This window comes from Pelobates fuscus, chromosome 6 (genome assembly GCF_036172605.1).
Source record: "Pelobates fuscus isolate aPelFus1 chromosome 6, aPelFus1.pri, whole genome shotgun sequence".
Classification (NCBI taxonomy): Eukaryota; Metazoa; Chordata; class Amphibia; order Anura; family Pelobatidae; genus Pelobates; species Pelobates fuscus.
In genome coordinates, this window is record NC_086322.1 from 284,177,927 (window position 1) to 284,197,577 (window position 19,651).

Consider the following 19,651-nt stretch of genomic DNA (forward strand, 5'->3'; position numbering starts at 1 on the left):
TTTTTAGTGATTCTTGAAACCATTGAAGAGACAAACAGGAAACAGGAGGATCGCTCTTTACTTACTGGCACCACTAACGGAATCCCTAGAGAGAAATGGTTAGTGTTAACGTGCAGACAGCTACAAAGTTTTACGACGAGCGTATTGATATCAAAACACTATTCGGCGAGGCGGTTTCGAAAAAAGCTAATAGTTTGTGTGAAATTCGGTCTCTTTGACTGTTGTATTCTTAGAATCAAGATCTCGTTATGAGTTACTTTGTAGTTTTGATCTTCATTAGCATATCTCAATGCCGTTTCACATCACCTAGTACTGCAAACAGTTTATGGCAGTGATATGAACGAGCAGACATGCACTGTACAAACAGAAACAAACTCACAGCAATACAAACATTCCTAGGCCCGTACACACATAAATACGCTCTCCCAGACACACATGGATACACACCCAAAGATACAATTTACTAGCAACACATGCATTCTCCATATGCAGACAAAGACACATACAAAATCATACTGTCAGACATACACGCAAATTTGTACAAATACACACTGCCACATACACCCAGATGCACACTGACACACACGACACAAACAGATACATAAACTGGCATAGACACATATACATACAAAGAGATACACCCACACAAATAAATATATCCATTCTGGCATAATTGCACTCTGCATAGAGTTACAAGCAACAACATTGTCCGTACATAACAAAAATGCACCCATTAAATGGGTTTGAGAATGACATCATTTTCAACACTGAAAATCAAAAGGCAACAAAGCAAATTGGGGTTTTATTTTGTGATCAGTGAATAAAAAAAAGTGTTTGGCATATTTTTTTAAAATGTTTCATTTATTTTCAAAATTATATATTTAATTGAGCTCACTAATGTAAAGTTGTTACGTTACGTGGGTGAAAAAAAAAATACAAATGACGAATAGTATTTACCATACGCAGCTTTAAAAAATACAGGAAGCAGTGAAGGTGTGAAATGTAACCTGGGCAAGTGGTTTCTAAATTATTTTAAGCACACGTTTGCTGAACTATCTCCCAGCATGCACTTGACATGAATGTTTGATTATTTTCTATGTGTTCAGTTTGGCAGCAAAACATTTTTCACACATTATTTAGATAGCACTTAAAAAAAATCCAAGTATTTGAAAAATTAAATAAATAGAAGTTTAAGAACATCTTGTAGACCAGGAAGAGGCCCCACCAACCAGTAACCTCTCATTATGGTCCTTGGAACCCACTGTCGGAACTAATGAACAGAATGCCCCAGTGCAACACTTTTTCTTGCCCCAACACACTTTTCTTTAACGCACCTTTATATACCTGACTTCTTGTCAGATATGCCCTTCTCCTCGATCACCTGCCAACATTAACCTGCCAAGTGCCTCTACTTCCCAATTTGCAAGCACCACAACCCCCTGAATAACACCCACCATATTAAATATAGCACCCCGCATTGTCCTGCAAATTCCCTTCTCTCCCCAATTGACATTCCCCCCTTCCATTCCCCCTGCCCATTGAGAATAAACCAACTCCAAGTCTTCCATTTAAATTTCTGTAAAAATAGATTCCCCTTCCTTCTGCCCTACACACATACAGACACAGTTATACAGAACATACAAATCATGACACCTGCATACAGAAACCGCACTCAGTCACAGAGATGCATCGATTCACAGATATACATAAACACACTCACAATCGTATGTTATCAGTATACATACACACAAAGCCTACAGACACACTCCCAGATTCACCATATATTTGGCAAATACACAGATGCAGAAACATTCACACAAACGTAGCTTTAGATAACATTACTGTCCAACATTCACGAAGACTTCTCCAGTCTACCCAGAACCTTCACTGCACTTACCACTTTGCCGCAGAGGAATGCTTTAAAAATTCGGAACATGGGCAAGAAATGATGACATTATTTACTGGCTGCAAACCTATGGATCCTGGTGCGGCTGTACCATTGGTAGACTCACCACTATTGGGGTTTAATTTTGCACATTGTCGATAAAATATACACGATCCCAAAACTGACAGTCGTGTTTTCACAATTGCTCTTCTGATAAGCTTTAAATAAATAAATAAAAGGCATTTATCTATTTATTTAAACGTACACCGGAATGACCACTGCGAACACATCACTGTAACTAGTAAATAATAGATAGTTAAGCACGGATTTCCTAATCCTATTGTTTTGTTTGTTCCTTCATGCCAATAAATTCACAGTACTATTATGCAAGATTTAAAAAAAAAATTAATTAGTGAATAAGTGCAATGGACCTGCAATAACACATCGTGATCTGTATACACCATAGCAAAGAATACCGGATTATGATTTGATTTAATGTATATGCCAATAATAAGCCAACTAAGCATGTGTGTCTCACTGATTTAGGCAAGGGCTTACGAGAAGAGATTGGGTGTACTTGATTCCAGGCTGTTTTATTTAAATATTTTTGGGGAAAGAATTAACAACTTTGGATTTTATAGGAACACTCCAAACATCATAAACCACTATAGCATGTTGCTGTGGTTAAGGTATTAGTAATGCCGGGGGGCGGAGCCTAGCAGCCAAGCGGACCAGACGTGCTCAGCATGAGCTCCCACGTCTGGGGACATAAACCGGGGTGTTCCAGCCCCAAAATTTGCTTACCGACCGCAACCTATATCACTCAACTCGGGAGAGGATGCTGCACCAGACGGTGCCTTTCCCGAGCCTCAACGCTGTTGGACCGAGGCTTGCGGACGCTCTCCGGGCTCACAACCAACAGCTGGACACCCTGGGAAGCACTTCCCTTTCCCCCCTTGGACCGGCGGGGGTCATCCTGGTCCACATCAGGCTACCCCACATACCTTGCAGCCAGCGGACGGCTAAACCCACGGGTGCCTGTCAACCAGTGACCCTTCACAAAATGGCGGACACTATCAGAGACACGCGGCAGACCAAGCCAGACGGGTGCGCCACGCTGGATCGCATGCTGCTGCGCCTTGACGAATTCTTCGCCCGTTTCTGGGAAATGCTGGAGGTACGTGTAGCAAAGACTACAGGGGAGCGCAAGAGCAAACAGGTGCTAGTAGGAGAGAGGGTGAAAGGGGCCCCAACAGGCATGACCTCCCGCCGAACACCCAACCCGCACACAACTAGCTCACCTGGGCAGAGAACCAAGAGAGAACATCTCCTAAAATCTCCCCCACAGAAGCAGATGTGCGGGACTTGCTCGAAACGTCAGACCACCGAGTCAGTGGACCGCTGGTGCAGGCCTTTATAACGACCTGGGGCTGGCAGACAGCCATCAAGTACCCGCATCCTGCTGCCCCCTTAACCGAAGGTGCCACCTAGCCCAGCAGGGGTATCGGCTGATTATTGACTCTCTGCCTCACAGACAGGACAGAAAATCCCCCAGCTGTGAGCCCTAGAAGACCCATGCCGCAACGTTTTATCTGACGCTATCCAGTGGGCTCCTACTAAGCGGAAACGCTCCCCATGTTACCTGTTAAATGTTAACTTTTTGCGTACTATACCTAATGTCTGACATGCCGGACACTTAATCTTGTCTATAAAGATTCCCTAAACGCAACACAATACCTATGCATTTACCCACAATCATGACACCTAGCAAGCCATATCATTACACATGGGCTAGAAGAAAGGTAGTTAAGACAACACCAGCCTACGTAAGACACTGATCTCTCTATGTTCACACAGTCAAGGCACGGCAGCTTCATATGTCTCTAAGCACTTAATTGTTCAATAGTTTAATTGCACAAGCATGTCTTAACAACTAGCATATTGCTTTCACACTAATCGTATTGCTCAAAAGCGTAGTTCCAGTATTATTTTATTAAATATACAATACAGTTCTGTGCATGCTATTAATCTACTTAATTAATATAAAAAGAGGCTGACAATTTTCAGAGATGATATATATTGTGCTGTACCAATCCCAACTTGTATGTATCTTTATCGTCTCCCCTTCTCCAATCTGTACCCTTGCAACTTTACGCCTCAATAAAAGAAAGATTGACAAAAAAAAAGGTATTAGTAATGCCATATCACCCCTCATGTATGCAGTCATACCATTTGCTAAACTTTTGATTAACTGGCGTCCTCCAGGTACCATCTCTCATTGAGCAACTCCCGGCCTCTTTGCTGCCCCGAAAACTCTCTTCCAAGAGGGTGAAAGGGTGTTCCACTGAGAGGGGCAGCAGAGAGTATGTTTTTGGATAAAAAAGACAGACGTGGGCATAAGGTGATCTATCATGGAATGGATAACACAGAGCTTTGGGCGTAGAAAGGAGGCTTTTAAAGATGATGTATTTCTGTTAGGGACGCCAAGAGAGAAACTTTCATAATGTAGCATAAATAAAGTGTGTTTTAGAGGAAAGGATTGGTATTATTTTGTCTGAATCAAGAATTGATTGAAGAAGATAAATATGGGAGTAAGGTGAACCAATGAATGAAGTGTTGCAGTAGTTTAGGTTGGAAATGATCCGTAAATGCAAGAAACTCATAGCTATAGCGTGATGTAAATGGAACAATGTTTTATAATGTTTTGAAGAAAGAAGTGAGAATTTGTGGATAGCCTTATGTTTCTATATGTAAGGTAATAGCTGAAATACACTTTATTTATTTATTTCTAAATAATGTTTGCATTTGGTAAAGAGCACAGACAAAAAAGGTAGGAGGAACTGGAACATGGCCAACGTGTTCTCCTAGGTAGAGGATTGCTGCTTAGAGTAAGTGAAACCATGGAGGCCAACAAAATCGAGGACTATAGCAATGACCAATGCAGCGGACAGATCAAGACTTACGAGATGGATTTAGTCACATTCTGGACATTACTTACGGTTAAGGTAAGAAAAATCACTGCTCTAGGACAACTGTGATATGAGCCATGCTTTAACTGATATGCACACTTCTCATGCTTACACCATGAAACCATGCAGACAACTTGGACGTAACTCAAAAACGTCCCGCTTATTATCCCAAAGTACCATCTCAGGACAGACACTCGTTCATCTCATCCTCAGAGAAATATGACAGAATGTGCAATTACACCATCGTTTTAATAGCTGGACCACAAGCATATATATCTCAAAGTCTCAAAAAAATGTATCTACCCAAAATAGCTAAGCTACTCAAAACTATTGTGTTTGGAAATAACTCCATGAATTTAAATAAATTTAAGGAACACTCACAACATTTATTGGTACCCTGACGTGTCGATAACATATTGAACAGTAGTTAAGGTGTACTTCTCAAATATTTATATATAACTCCCATTTTTTCAGCTTTGACGGCATTGGATGTAACCTTTAGAAATTGCTTAACTGAAGGCCAAACATATTGATGTATTATAATGACCCTGAGATAAACAATTTCATATCCCAATCCTGCTAAATAGAATCTTGTTTCTCATATCGGTTACAGCAAAGTGAAGGCATAATATTTGAAAATCTTAAGAGTAAGAGTTGGGAGATTTTGTACATAATCAAAAATTTTCCTGCAAAAATACACCTAAATTGGTTTAAAGTTACTGTATCATAAAAGTAAGTCATGCCACTACGATTTAAAGCTTATCTAAATGTTTGATATGGCAATAACCTGATTCTTTTTGAAACCATCAAAGGTCGAAGATGAAAAGAAAAAATCTCCATCTGTGTTATTGTTACAACTTTTACAACTATTTATGGCTTAAAAGTATGAGTTTAGTTGTAAATTAACCACAATTCACTGTCTGTTGAATCCGCTATTTGCAGAATGTGATTGAAATATTCCGATATGCATTTTTAAGAGAACCAAATGAGGTCTACAGGAAGCATTCATCTTACGTTTATTGCAGATCCATGAACGTTTGCTTTAACATCATTCCATTAGCAGCACTCAATCTACTTCAAAGGGACGTGTTATGCTTCAGGTAGACATGTAATAAAACAGGCAGTTAACGATAAACTCATTATTGCTCCATTAGTTAAAAAAAAAAAAAGACATGTTACCTGTAAACAATCTGGAGAAATACTTTAAAAGGCTCGTTTGTGCATGGTAGCATCAACGGACTGTACTGAGTAGAACAGACGGCACACTTAAAGGAACTCTTTTTAAAAATCACTATTTAGTAGATATACACCACAATGAAAACACGCATGCGTTTATGTATTTTTTAATTGGGGGTACATCTAAAAACAACTTGCAAAAGCTGCAGATCTCCGTTCTGCGGCCTTTGCAAGCCCTCTCCTTCTAACCCTGCCAAGATCTTGCGTGGCTGTCTAATCACAGACTTCCCAATGCAGCTCAATGAGAAGTCGTGTCAAGGCAGGTGCTCTGGGCAATTGCTGCCTCTTGAGTTTAGCTCAACTGAGCTAATCAAACCAGGAAGTAACAGGACCTGCTGTCTGATTGACAACCAGTGGGGTGTAACAAGGTTTATCTATAAAAAAAAACCCTGCCAGTTTCTATTGAAAAGTGCAGAGTTTTCTTGAAAATATGTATAGATATCGAGCGCCGTTTAAAGCGGCGTATGTCTTAAAATGTATATGCAATTTTTAAAAAATTATAATACGTACATTTTGCTTTAATTGGGACTTCTAGTAAAAATAAAAAAAAATCGTGAAATGATGTAATATTTTGGGATAAACTTTTAGAATGCATTTTAAACAGTTGGTGTATGTAGCGGCATAGCTACTCCACTTCACTTTATCCATTCAATTGTGTATTGCTGGGATTTATTTTCAGATTTGGCTATTTGATCCAAAACTTTGAAATTTCCTGTTTAGTTCTTGATTACTTACAGTTCACTTATTTAACCCCGAGAACTTTTTTTTAGACATGTAATTGTTTGAATAGACAATGGCATATATCTACTGCCTGAGCAGGAACCAACCTGGGTTGGGCTTTTACAGGCTTTTATCTGTGGCCATAAAGATATTTTTTTATATATGTAATTAAGCTTGTATTCAATTTCAACGTTGCATAGAGGAGTTTATAAAGGTAACTATAACAGAAAACACATTGTTTTTCTTGTTGGAGTATTGTATATTTACACAACTTGTAATCTCGCAACGGAAAAATGTTGGTCGCCTTTCATTTGCACAAGGAAAATCTGATATAAAAATTCCGCTGATAAAATAAAAAAAAACATCATCAGCGGTACGTGACAGATAGAGCAGAGTATTATGGCGCATGTTGGCAGTATCCATACTTCCACATATGGTGAATACTTTGTTGGAGGTTGGGATGTTCTAGGTAGTGTGGCTCATCTGGTTAATCTATGATATAAATGCAAAGATAGCACATGCCAGATAAATAACAGGGAAAAGAGGTGCTAAATGAATCCAGCACCGTTTTTTTTTTTTTTTATTATTATTGGCAAGCTGCTAAGCATCATGGGAAATATAGTACACAAAATTCTAATTGGCATCTTGGTTGTGATTTGCACTTGTAGGTGGGAGCAATCTAATATACAAAAATGTACAGGAGGAGATCCAGCGCCATTTAAATCCTCATAGGAAAGCAAGAAGAGAGCCTAATGTGCTTACTGTACGTGCGCACAGTAAGATCCCCTCTGTCGGAGGCATAGCACCGACCCAGCGCAGAGGGACATTGGTGGCACATGTAATTTAAAATGTATTGGAGATAAGCGTACAATAAACAAATTTATTAATCTTTTGTCTATTTGTCTCATAAATTTTTATTTTGGCGTGTTTGCATGTTATTGAGGCGTCCCTAAGTCTAAAATGTTATCAAGATGGGGACACCATTCTCATTTAGTCTAGAGGTTTATCAGCAATACCACACTGAAAAGGCCCAAAGAACATGTTTGAGAATTCAGTGATGACTAACCAAAGAACAATCTATTAAGTGTCCATTTTCAAGTGTTCTAATTAATTCATTTTCACAACATTCCTTGAGAGTGAGTCTGTAGAGCATGCTTAGAAATTCGGTCCGAAGCATCGGCAGTGCCAAAGTTATCATGGCTACTATACAGCTATACTACGAAAAAGGATATTTTACCAACATTAACACTTTTAAATGCAGTCCTACAGGACAACTTCAGTATAAAAAGCCGCCTAATAAAATAGTGAGTTAAAGAGATATCCAAAGATAAATCAACTCATTTTATTAACCCCTTAAGGACCAAATTTCTGGAATAAAAGGGAATCATGACATGTCACACATGTCATGTGTCCTTAAGAGGTTAAAGGGGAACTGCCACTTTTCTGGAGTGCACACCATTGAACAAAACACTGTATATCACTTATAACGTGTTAAATTGGAACTGTAAGTTCTCTGGAAATCACCCCATTCAACAAATCATTGAAAATCACCTTTAAGATGTGTTAACTTTATTTTACATGTATATTAAATATTTAACAAATTAAAAAACAATCCAGTTCAGACTAAGCAAAGCCAGTGCACACATTACAAATAAACAGAAGAAATATATATATATTTTTTTCATTTCTCCTCTTATCTGTATGTTTTTTCCATGTTGACTGCCAGGTGCAAAGTTAACAACAATTACAGACAATGACCTAAGATGGAGGTGCCCAGTTGCAGGATTGGAGATATGGACGTCTACATGAAATTGTATTTTTCACACCTCAAAAATACATATTTTGTGGGGGGGCGGAGCCTGACAGCGAGACGGGCTAGACGCCATTCCTGGGAGCTCCTTCCCGGCGTCTAAAATCACACGAATATCGCCCATAAAAAGACCCCATCCAACCCTGACTGCAGCAGGTACGGGTCCGTGGCATCCCGCGGCATCGACAGATGCCTTTCCAATACACCCCGAGGCAGACCAAGCCGAGACGAAAAACCGGGGCCTACCACGCGCCGACGCTCGCCGACCTCGAGGAACTCTTCTGCGGAACGGGCGCACACAAAGCAGGGGACATCCCCACTTACCCCCCTGCAACTGCTCACAGCCCCTTCCGAGCAATGGGGCGCCGCTCCCAGAGACCCCAATCCACCTCAGCAACGGATCAGCGTGATATCGGCACTCTCCTGCAGCGACAGGTACCATCCAAAATGGCGGCCGCCAGCGGCCCTGACACCCACACGACCCCTGACTCACCAAACCAGACACACAACGCAATCCCAGCAACACAAGGGGATCAAAACCCCATGACTGGGGATATCCCTGGAGGCACAGCCCCTGCCACTAAGCAGGATCTTCACAACATGCAGAACACACTGCTGGAAATACAGAAGCTCCTAACTGCAGACATGGCCTCCCTAAAATCTAATATGCAGCAGCTCAATGACAGGACAACACACAGTGAAGGGGACATTAGGAAACTTCACAATTAAGTAGCTGAACTGAAAACAGCAATGGTCCACTTAAAAACTACACAGCAGGCCATGTCACTTCAAATGGCTGCACAAGAAGATAGGCACCGCCGCAACCACCTTAAAATCCGCTGGGTCCCCCCTGAGATCTACACAGAGGAATTACCTCACTATATAAGACGGCTAATTGCCTCTCTATTACCACCAACGCTAGCCAAGAAATTCACTATAAATGGACTGTACCAACTGCCCACCATCACTAAAACGGCAGCCCCAATCACTGGCGATGTCATCCTCCGATGCTGTACACCACAAGATAAGGGCCAGATTATGGCAGCAGTGAGGGGAAAACCCCCATTACCATTCGAAGAATCACACCTAACCTTTTACCAAGATCTCACTAAAACTACACTTCAATGGCGTAAATCACTGCAGCCCCTCACCAGCCGCCTGCGTTCAGCGGGGATAACGTACCGATGGGGCACGCCAAGATCCCTACTAATCACACACAATGGGACGACCCACAAGCTCACAACTGAATCAGAAGCACCTGAAATACTCCACAAGCTGGGCCTTACAGAAGTGGCAACCACAACTTCTGCTCCCCAGGTCGAACACACCTGGGACCCCGAGTCAACGATCCCATTCGTACCGAGAGCCGCACCAACTACCGGACTGAACAAGAAGAGGGCGCAGCTACCTCACACTGAGGAACGAACTTTGACACATCACCAATGTTTTTGTTTTATACTATGCGCTATACTAACCTCTGTTCAGATCTCTCCCATCTCAATGGTTACCCTACTCTTACCCCTCATATACACCAACCGACCCACTACTACCCGTTCTACATACTAACAAACCCAGAGAGGGACAGTCCCAGACGCGTCTCGCATACACATATGAGATACACCCACAAGAGGTGTACAAACACCCCCCCCCCCCCGTTGCCCCCTTGGTTAGGGGTATCTACCCATTAGGGTAACCGAAACAAACCTCAGATTAACACCACTCCCACCTTGGCTACCCACACGCTTCCCTTATCAGCGCTCTCATGATCTAACGCACAACTACAACATAACCTACTGGTAACCTCATGTACGAATTCCAACCCACTCATGAATACCCAGTATACTAACACTTAGCCTCCACGAACCCTCTAAAACATAGTATACTTCCCTACCCGGACTAGAGGGAGGAAAACCTACACTAAGGAAACCATACATATCATCCCCTCCATCCCACCGGGAGCTAACACCTCACAAATAATAAAAAATGCGCGAAATGTTTATTATGATGCCTTGACTACTAACCAATATCTAACATTATTACCCTGCATTACTGATACAGTACCAGTCCTGGCTGTTGTGGCCGGACGTGTTTATGTTAAACTGAAAACGCACCAAAATAAAGAATTAAAAAAAAAAAAAAATACATATTTTGTAAAATATGGGGATAAGTAAGCAAAATATTAAAAATTCTAAGTTTTAATATAATTAAATTAAAGTAACAGTTCCCTTTAAGACAATTTATTCTCATTTGTGTTTTACGAATTACCAAACTTTTCTAAGATATCAACACTGTAACAAAACAACTGGACTTACTATAACATATTACAAACATCTCTAAAACGTCTAGTGGTGTAACTAGTACATTATTGGCAATGCTTACTACACTATATTAAGACCTTTATGAACCATTTTAATATTATGAACCCGTTATAATCTGGTTGGAATGACTTTTATTAAGAAATTCCGATGTCATCCTCAAGAGCATAATTTAAATCACATTGTTTTATACTGGCAAAAATGGTCAGAGTCACTGGGTAAACTGTAACTAGCGTTCGAAGTGCAATTGAACACTGTAATATTTTTGTGCATACCTCCCAAGTGTCCCTTTTTAGGAGGTATAGTCCCTATTTTGGTCTCAAATACACGTTTTACATTTGCATATTTTACCTGGAAGGTATGTTATTAGACATAAAAGCAGACCACAATATTTAGAAATTCTGTGCGTATTTGCGAATGACGCTGTACTCAACTCATATGCCAGATTAAACCAAAAAATCCCTACAAGATGTATTTGCTTTTTCTAAACAAACAAACTGCATATCTAATATTAACCTCCTTAAAGGAAATAATCAATGTTTGTTTTTATTATTTTTGAAAAGAAAAGATTGTATGCAAGCAAGGTATTATATTGCTACAGAGGGATTTAGATTTTGGGACTGGTCTCAAAAGGCAAGTTGGATTTAAAGCAGGCTTCCCCAAACTCCGGCCCTCCAGATGTTGCTGAACTACAACTCCCATGATTCTCAGCCTATCTATTTCATTCAGAGAATCATGGGAGTTGTAGTTCAGCAACATCTGGAGGGCCAGAGTTTGGGGAACTATGATTTAAAGTCTGAAGACGTGGTTTTATCAGCGTCTGTACAGATGTTTAAACAGCAACTAGACAAATACTTCCAAAAACACAATATTCAGGGATATAATTTGTAATATGCGTGTTAAGATCTTCTCAATGAAAGGTAAAGACATGACTACCATTCTAAGGTAGATTAAAAAAAAAATAAAATCATAGTTTGTTACAAAATTGAAAAAGTCTTTTTTCAGCCCGTGTAACATGTAATGTAACATTTTGCGTATGTTAGCGTAACGCATTTATTTAAGCAAATGCCTGTTTTCAGTTGTTCCCTTTGCCTACTCTTGCTTTGTGGGAGCTGCCATCTTTAAATCGTCTTTTGTCAGAGGCACCTCTTATCCGGCTGATGATCATGGTCAGCTTGGAATGGTGGAAACTGACACTGTTTATATCCCCTTTATATCTTGATTCAGGAAGACATAGTATCTCTTAGTTACCTGTATGGTGATTGGTTGGTTGGATAAGTTGTGCTTTTGCGCTAAGAGGATTAAAAATGGCTGCCCCCACTGAACAAATGTAAGGCAAGAGATGCAGAGAAAAGACACAATAACCTATAAAACCCTACCCCTAAGAATATATAACATTTTATTCTAAATAATGAGAAATGATGTCAGTTTTTCTTCCATAGTTCGTCTTCCAGACGGAACATTACAAGCATCAAACAGCCATTTACATGCATTCCTCTTCAATGTTATTTTAATTGAACACAGAAATGACTAATATTTTCACTGACTTTGCCGTTAAAGAGCAATATATTTTAAAGACATTCAAAAAGTCAGAAAACAGCATTACACTTTATTTTAACAACTTTTACCTTGCTTTCAATGACAACCATGAAACCACTTATTGTTAAGCATAGTAACATAGAATGTGACGGCAGATAAGAACCGTTCGGCCCATCTAGTCTGCCCAGTTTTCTAAATACTTTCATTAGTCCCTGGCCTTAACTTATAGCTAGGATAGCCTTATGCCTATCCCACGCATGCTTAAACTCCCTCTCTGTGTTAACCTCTACCACTTCAGCTGGAAGGCTATTCCATGCATCTACTACCCTCTCAGTAAAGTAATACTTCCTGATATTATGTTTAAACCTTTGTCCCTCTAATTTAAGACTGTCCTCTTGTTGTGGTAGTTTTTCTTCTTTTAAATATAGTCTCCTCCTTTACTGTGTTGATTCCCTTTATGTATTTAAATGTTTCTATCATATCCCCCCTGTCTCGTTAAGATCCTTTAACCTTTCCTGGTAAGTTTTATCCTGAAAAGTTTTTGAGAAACTGCAATTTTTACATTGCAGGACAAAGACTTCCTCTCGTGAGTGCGTACCAGACATCCACTAGAAGCACTTCTGAGAGTTTATGGGACTTTAGGTCGCCTAAATGACGCTGAATGTCCTCACGCTCGCCCTCTGCATCAGGGCATTTAGCTGCAAAGAAATACCCATAGGAAAGCATTGAGTCAATGCTCTTCTATGGGGACGGCCTATTGCACTCACAGCGTTTGCTGCGCATGTGCATTATATCCCTTTGTTGGTTGGCATTAAAGGAGGCAGAGTGCAGACCCAGTGCACAGGGACATTGATGATGATTAAAGCTTTTTTTAACCCTATATGTACCACAGGGGGCCGCGAGAAAGGGGGAGGGGGGCTGGATAGGGGAGCAAGGTTTATAGTGTTAGGAATACAGATTTGTATTTCTAACACTAAAGAATCTATTTAACTTTTGCAAAAAAAATTAATTTGATCATTTTTTAGCAATAATGGCTCCAAACCTCACAACAGTTGCATGTTGCGAGTACATGATCAGTGTTATAGCAGAGTAGGCACCTGCTGTCCCTATACTGCAGGTGCCTACTCTGCTTACCCAGCCGGGGAGGAGGTTCGCGAGGGAGCTCAGTGTACCAGCTCCTCATTGCTCCCTCTCGCGCGCGGACTGAAGTGAAGCCGGGCGCCGGAATATGACGTCATGCCCCCCATCGGCTCCATAAGGCAAGGAGCAATAATGAAAAGTATGTGTGTGTGAGTGTGTGTGTCTGTCTGTCAGTCAGTGAGTGTCTGTGTGTGTGTGTGTGTCTGTCTGTGTGTGTGTGTGTGTGTGTGTGTGTGTGTGTCTGTCAGTGAGTCTGTCAGCAAGTATGTGTGTGTCTGTCAGTGTGTGTTTGTCTGTCAGTGAGTATGTGTGTTTGTCAGTGTGTGTGTGTCTGTCAGCAAGTATGTGTGTGTTTGTCAGTAAGTATGTGTGTGTGTGTCTGTCTGTCTGTGCGTGCGTTTCTGTTTGTGTGTGTCTGTCAGTGAGTATGTGTGTGTCTGTCAGTGCATGTGTGTGTATCTGTCAGTGTGTCTGTCAGTGTGTGTCTGTCTGTGAGTATGTGTGTGTGTGTGTGTGTGTGTCTGTCAGTGTGTGTGTGTGTGTGGCCCACATAAACTTAAACCTTGTTTATGTGGTCCGTGCCACACTTTGAGTTTGACGTGCTTGGTGTACTCCATAGATAAGTCATGGCTTCCACTTACATGCACACATTTTACCCCATCATTTTTGTTCCAAAGTTTGCAATTCCAATGGGTTTTATTCACTTAACACCAAACTGGAGTGAATTAGAATTGAGAAATTATTAAAACTGAGGCTAAACTAGCCAAATTGTGACAATAACTCGGGCCTCGATTCAATTCTTATGAATCAGAAATGTTTTGATTCTGTTAGAATAACTTTTCAAATGATTTTTTTACATAAATTCATATACACTTTAATGATGATTTCTGTAGGTAAATCATTTGAAACATTGTTTTGTTTTTACTGGAATAGAACAATTTCTGATTCAAACAAAATAAATTAAGACCCTATTTTTTTCTCTTTTAGCCTAAATCTTGCAACTATGTTGTTTTTTAATCCACTCTACTTCATCCAGTGAATACACTTTGCAGAACTTGTACCGTAGCAAATAAAATCAAAGACTCAGAGTCAGGCACTGTCTTGAAGTGTACACTTGCTATCTGATTCACACTCTCACTAACGTGTACACCGAATGCAGAACCCTCAAATTGGGAATGTAAAGGTTTCCTGACCTTTGCCAAACGTCACATGTGCACATATTCCTCTTTTACAGCAGTACTGGCCCTTGGTATTGCGCGCACTCTTATAATCTTGCATATCGAACATAGGTGCTGCTTTGAGTAAACACAAAGCAATGCACACTTTATTTTACACCCACCACCAAGCATGCACACGCATTCTCTCAAAACGCTTCACCCTTCCTCGGAAACATTTGCATGTGTACGCCGAAGGTTCTTTGCAGGCACTCTTTTTCGTAGTGCTGAAAATTGAACGCACCACACAACCGCACACAGATACTTGATCGTTCGTATGTAGTTTTGCAACAAGATTTGCATGAAAACATAACCAAATTTATATCAGCCGAAGTTTCCTATTACACCGAACGAACCACAATAAAACACTCCTTACCAGCTCCTTCTGTTCTCCTTTTCTTCCTGGATGTCCTCCGTCCTCCCAACATCCACCTTCTTCGAGTTCACTTCGTTCAGTTACCCACACCCAGGTTTTCACACTAGCCTGCCTCCCCTGCCCTTTTTTTTCCCTTGCACTCTCTTCCTTTCCAAGTTTTCAGCTCTATCTTCTTTAGACTACAGCCGCATGCAGGTCACCCCTCCTACCCCCCCCCTCCCCACTCAGTGTGGTGATCTCACTCGCCCCCCCCTTCCCTCCCTGCACTTGAGCGTTCATGCTCTCCCTACCATTGGCTGCCTTGATCTTGGAATTTCCCAGCAGAGAAAACTAGCTTACAGGAAGACAGTAACAGCCAATTAGGTGTCAGCCCTCTGTACAATAATGCGTGGGTTAACTGTATTTTTTGCAAACAGCAGTTATCATCACTAAAGTTCCTCCGTATAGATAGCCCCGATCCTGTTTATAACACATTCACAAACAAAGCAACAAACGTACAGAACAGACTACAACACTGACAATGACAGGGTTGTTCAGTAAAGTGAGAATTCAAAGTAAATGCAAAACTCTAGATGAAAATAGCCAAACTTAGAGCTTTTCCAATTCAGCTACTTTAGTCTTACATTTGAAACTCATGTTGAATTATTGTTTTAATGAATAACCCTGTAAGTGTTTTTATGCTGAATATCTTCACGGAGGGGGCAGGGGGGGGAGGGAAGTCTGACTCAGTTCTTTAGGGCAAGATTCATCCTGCCAGAGCTTTTAATAGCTTACACGTATCAATATGTTTAACATTGTGCAGCACTGATGGAAGTGATTTTTTTTTAACCTGAATCCTAATTAACTACATTTAGCTTTAGCTTAACAAAACATTCATCAATTATCTTATAATATATACAAAAATATGGCATAACCTCTTCATTTAGTAAGCAATGCATTGTGGGCATTTTTTTGGAAGTCTGGTAAATATATTTGCTTGTTCTAACACCACGGGACCCAGTTTGGCTTCTGGTTAGCCAATAAGGTAAAATGCCAATTTCCTGATTAATGCAGTTCCTCTTTCTATCAACCCAGAAACGCTACTGAAACTTTGCTCGGGTGCAGTTGATTGCAGTTGTGGTAGTTATAAACAGACACCATTTTTCTGTGAAATGTAACACACTTGTATGTGCACATTACATATAAAAAAAAGGGGTCAAAGCACCTACATATAAACCAGTAACCAACCTCATGATGATGATTTGCATCAACAACGAAACAGCTGTCCATGAGTGGTTCACTGGCTTTGAATCTCTTCCTAAGTTGTGTTTCAAAGCTGTTGTATACAGCAAACACAAACTCTAAGGAATCCATGTGTAAAATGGAATAATGAGGCAAAATGTAATTCTTTGTTGAACTAATTTCATATGCCCTTCCAGGATCCTTTGCAGTAGTAACATCACACGGTCCCTCTCATGTCTCCAGCGTTTCCGACACCAGACGCTATAGATCTGCCCCTTTTTATGACACGGCGCATGCACGCCGATGCTATGATGCTGATGACATCACGGCCCACCAGAACGTTTGAATTCGAACATTTTGGGTGTGTGGCCATAAATGAAAGGCATAGAGTATAAAAGGAACACTCAGGGAATGTATCATTGCCTTGTTGTGGTTTCTGTTTTACAGTTCCCAAGAGTGCGTTATATTCTGTCTTTTCTGGTATTTTGATCTCGGCTTTATTCTGACTATTCTCTCCGTTCTGTTCTCCTGTGACTTGGCTGTTGTTTTTTTTCGCTTCCCTGACTCGGCTTGTCCATGACCATTCTTTTTCTAACAACGCATAACCCGACCATTCTAAGGTCTGGAAAACGTTGCCTAAACTATTATCATATGTACAATGCGTGTTGGGTCACTGGGTATCGTGACATTACAACAGGGCCAATGGACCCTGCAGGTATGAGCCCTCAAGGGGCTACATATGATGATAGTTTCGAAGAAATAGACCACCGCATAGACCAAATTGCCCTTGCCTTGCAAATATTGATGACACGTCCATCTACTTTGCCTATGGAAGGACAAAATCCACAAATTGCTCCTGTGTACACTGGGTTAGAGGTTACTCCTTATGGCGCCACTACTCATGTAACTTCACTGTTACGCTATCGTAGTGCTCCTGATGCTTGCCACGTTTTTTTAAACCAAGTAAGGATCTTGTTTGAGCTACAACCTAGAGCCTATCCCACAGATAGAGCTAAGATAGGATATATCATAACCTTACTGGTGGATAAGGCATTAACTTGGGCTAATCTCTTGTGGGAAAATGATAATCCTATAGTATATAACTACGCTGCGTTTCTCAAAGCCTTTAGGAGAACGTTTGATCCTCCAGGTAGAAAGGCTGATGCAACAAGGCTTTTACATCTGAAACAGGGGACTCGTTCTCTCGTTGAGTACGTACTTGAGTTCAGATCCCTATCTTCAGAGGTGGGTTGGAATAACTAGGCTTATGTGGATGTGTTCCTCAACGGTCTTTCCGATAGTCTTCTGGATGAAGTAGCTACCAGAGAGCTACCTACAAATCTAGAAGAATTTATCAATTACATGTCTCGTATAGATGAAAGGTTAAGACAACAAATTAATACCAGGGAGAGACTTAGAAGGGCAGCCATAAGGCTAGCACCCTTCTTTAATCCCCACTGATTCCATGGCGTCAGCAATACCTGCACCCATGCAACTAGGGGTAACTAGACTTTCAGAGGCTGAAAGGCAATACAGGAGAAGAGAAGGCAGTGCCGGTGCAAGGAATTCTGCTGCCCTAGGCAAAGGTCCATTTTGCCACCTCCTCCTGCGTTACAAGTTTATTCACTAAACACCAAACAGAACATTTCACAGTTTTTTGTTACTAACAATTTATTAAATACACCCATTAGATAATATGCTTTTATTTCTGCAGCATGTTTTTCTGCAAACCCCTAGTCCAGGGGTAGGCAACCTTTTAGCAGCACTGTGCCGATATAGGATTGTGATGTCCCGTAGCGTGCCGGTCCTATTTTTTTTTTAAATGAGGTGTTTATGCTGCCGTATCCTGCTTGTGTTATTTTTACTGTAATTGCTTTGTATCGTTGTATTTGTGCATATATGCAGGGCCGTCTTTAATATTGACTGGACCCTAGGCAAAGCATTTTTGGGGGGCCCCCTGGACCCTGTCCCCCCTCCCCAGGCGTGCAATCACATCCTCCACCTCAACGCATTGGCGGACCTAAAGTAGAGAGGTGCAAGAATTGTTTGGGGCCTCCCTGTTGCACGAGTGATTAAAAGGTAGATCCCCATCTGTCGTGCAACTCCAGTAATGCATTGACAGCTTGGGCTCTACCATTTACCCATGTTTCCAGGTCTTAGCACTAAGCGTTTTTTGTGTGTTCGAATGTAAACAGGTTTTTATATGGAATATGTTTGTATGTGGTGTTGGTGTGACTGCAAGCATGTATTTGTGTAGTGTTGGTTTTTGAATTCAGGGGTGTATTTACATATAATTTTGGTGTGTAACACAGACGTGTTTGTACGTAGTGTTGAAATTTGAATATAGGGGTGTATTTGTGTGTAGTGTTAGTGTGTGAATGCTGAGATGTATGCACATATACACGCACACAGAGATATATATACACACTGAAACACACACACAGACATACTGACATACTGACACACACACACACACACAGATATACTGACACAGATTTACTGACACACACACACACAGACATGCTGACACACACACACACACACACAGACATGCTGACACACACACACAGATATACTGACACACAAACATACTGACACACACACAGATATACTGACACACATATATACTGACACACACACAGACAGACATACTGACACAGACATGCTGACACACACACACACTGACATACTGACACACACAGATATAACGACACACACATACTGACACACACAGACATACTAAAACACACACTGACAGACATACTGACACAGACATACACACACACAGATATACTGACAGACACAAAAATTACACTTTTAAACCCACCCTCCAGTTTCCTACCTTTCCTGCTGGTGGCTGAAGGTGTTGGGAGTTGGGGTCTGGCTCTCTCGGCCAGCCCCCCTCCACTCTGCCTACTCTTCTTTCCCGCACGCTCCTCTCTTTGTGGGAGGAAGTGATGCACGGCCGTCACTTCCTCCCAGCCTGTTGCCAAAAAGCAAGGGGCCTGCTCGCGCTGTTAAAGCGCCTCACTGCGCCACTGGGACCCTGCTGACAGAAGCCTACCGGGTGGCCCTTTGTGCACGGGCCACCCGTTGGGCCTCCTTAGTGTGCAGATTACCAGCCGGGGGTTAGAAATAGTTGAGGCCAGCGGGGCTCACGGTGCAGCTGCCCAGTTTGACCCACGTTAAAGACGGCCCTGCGTATATTAGCTATTATATTGTATAT

At 41.2% G+C, this 19,651-nt stretch overlaps 1 protein-coding gene across 1 annotated transcript in view; it reads right to left on the reverse strand.

Moving 5' to 3' along the window:
* The window catches only part of MAP3K14 (mitogen-activated protein kinase kinase kinase 14), a 35,047-nt gene extending 19,720 nt beyond the window's left edge, over window positions 1–15,327 (reverse strand). The window contains exon 1 of the mRNA XM_063459330.1: window positions 15,205–15,327. The gene's annotated coding sequence lies outside the window, so the exon portion shown is untranslated. The remainder of the gene's footprint in view (window positions 1–15,204) is intronic.
* Between the last annotated feature and the right edge of the window lie 4,324 nt (window positions 15,328–19,651).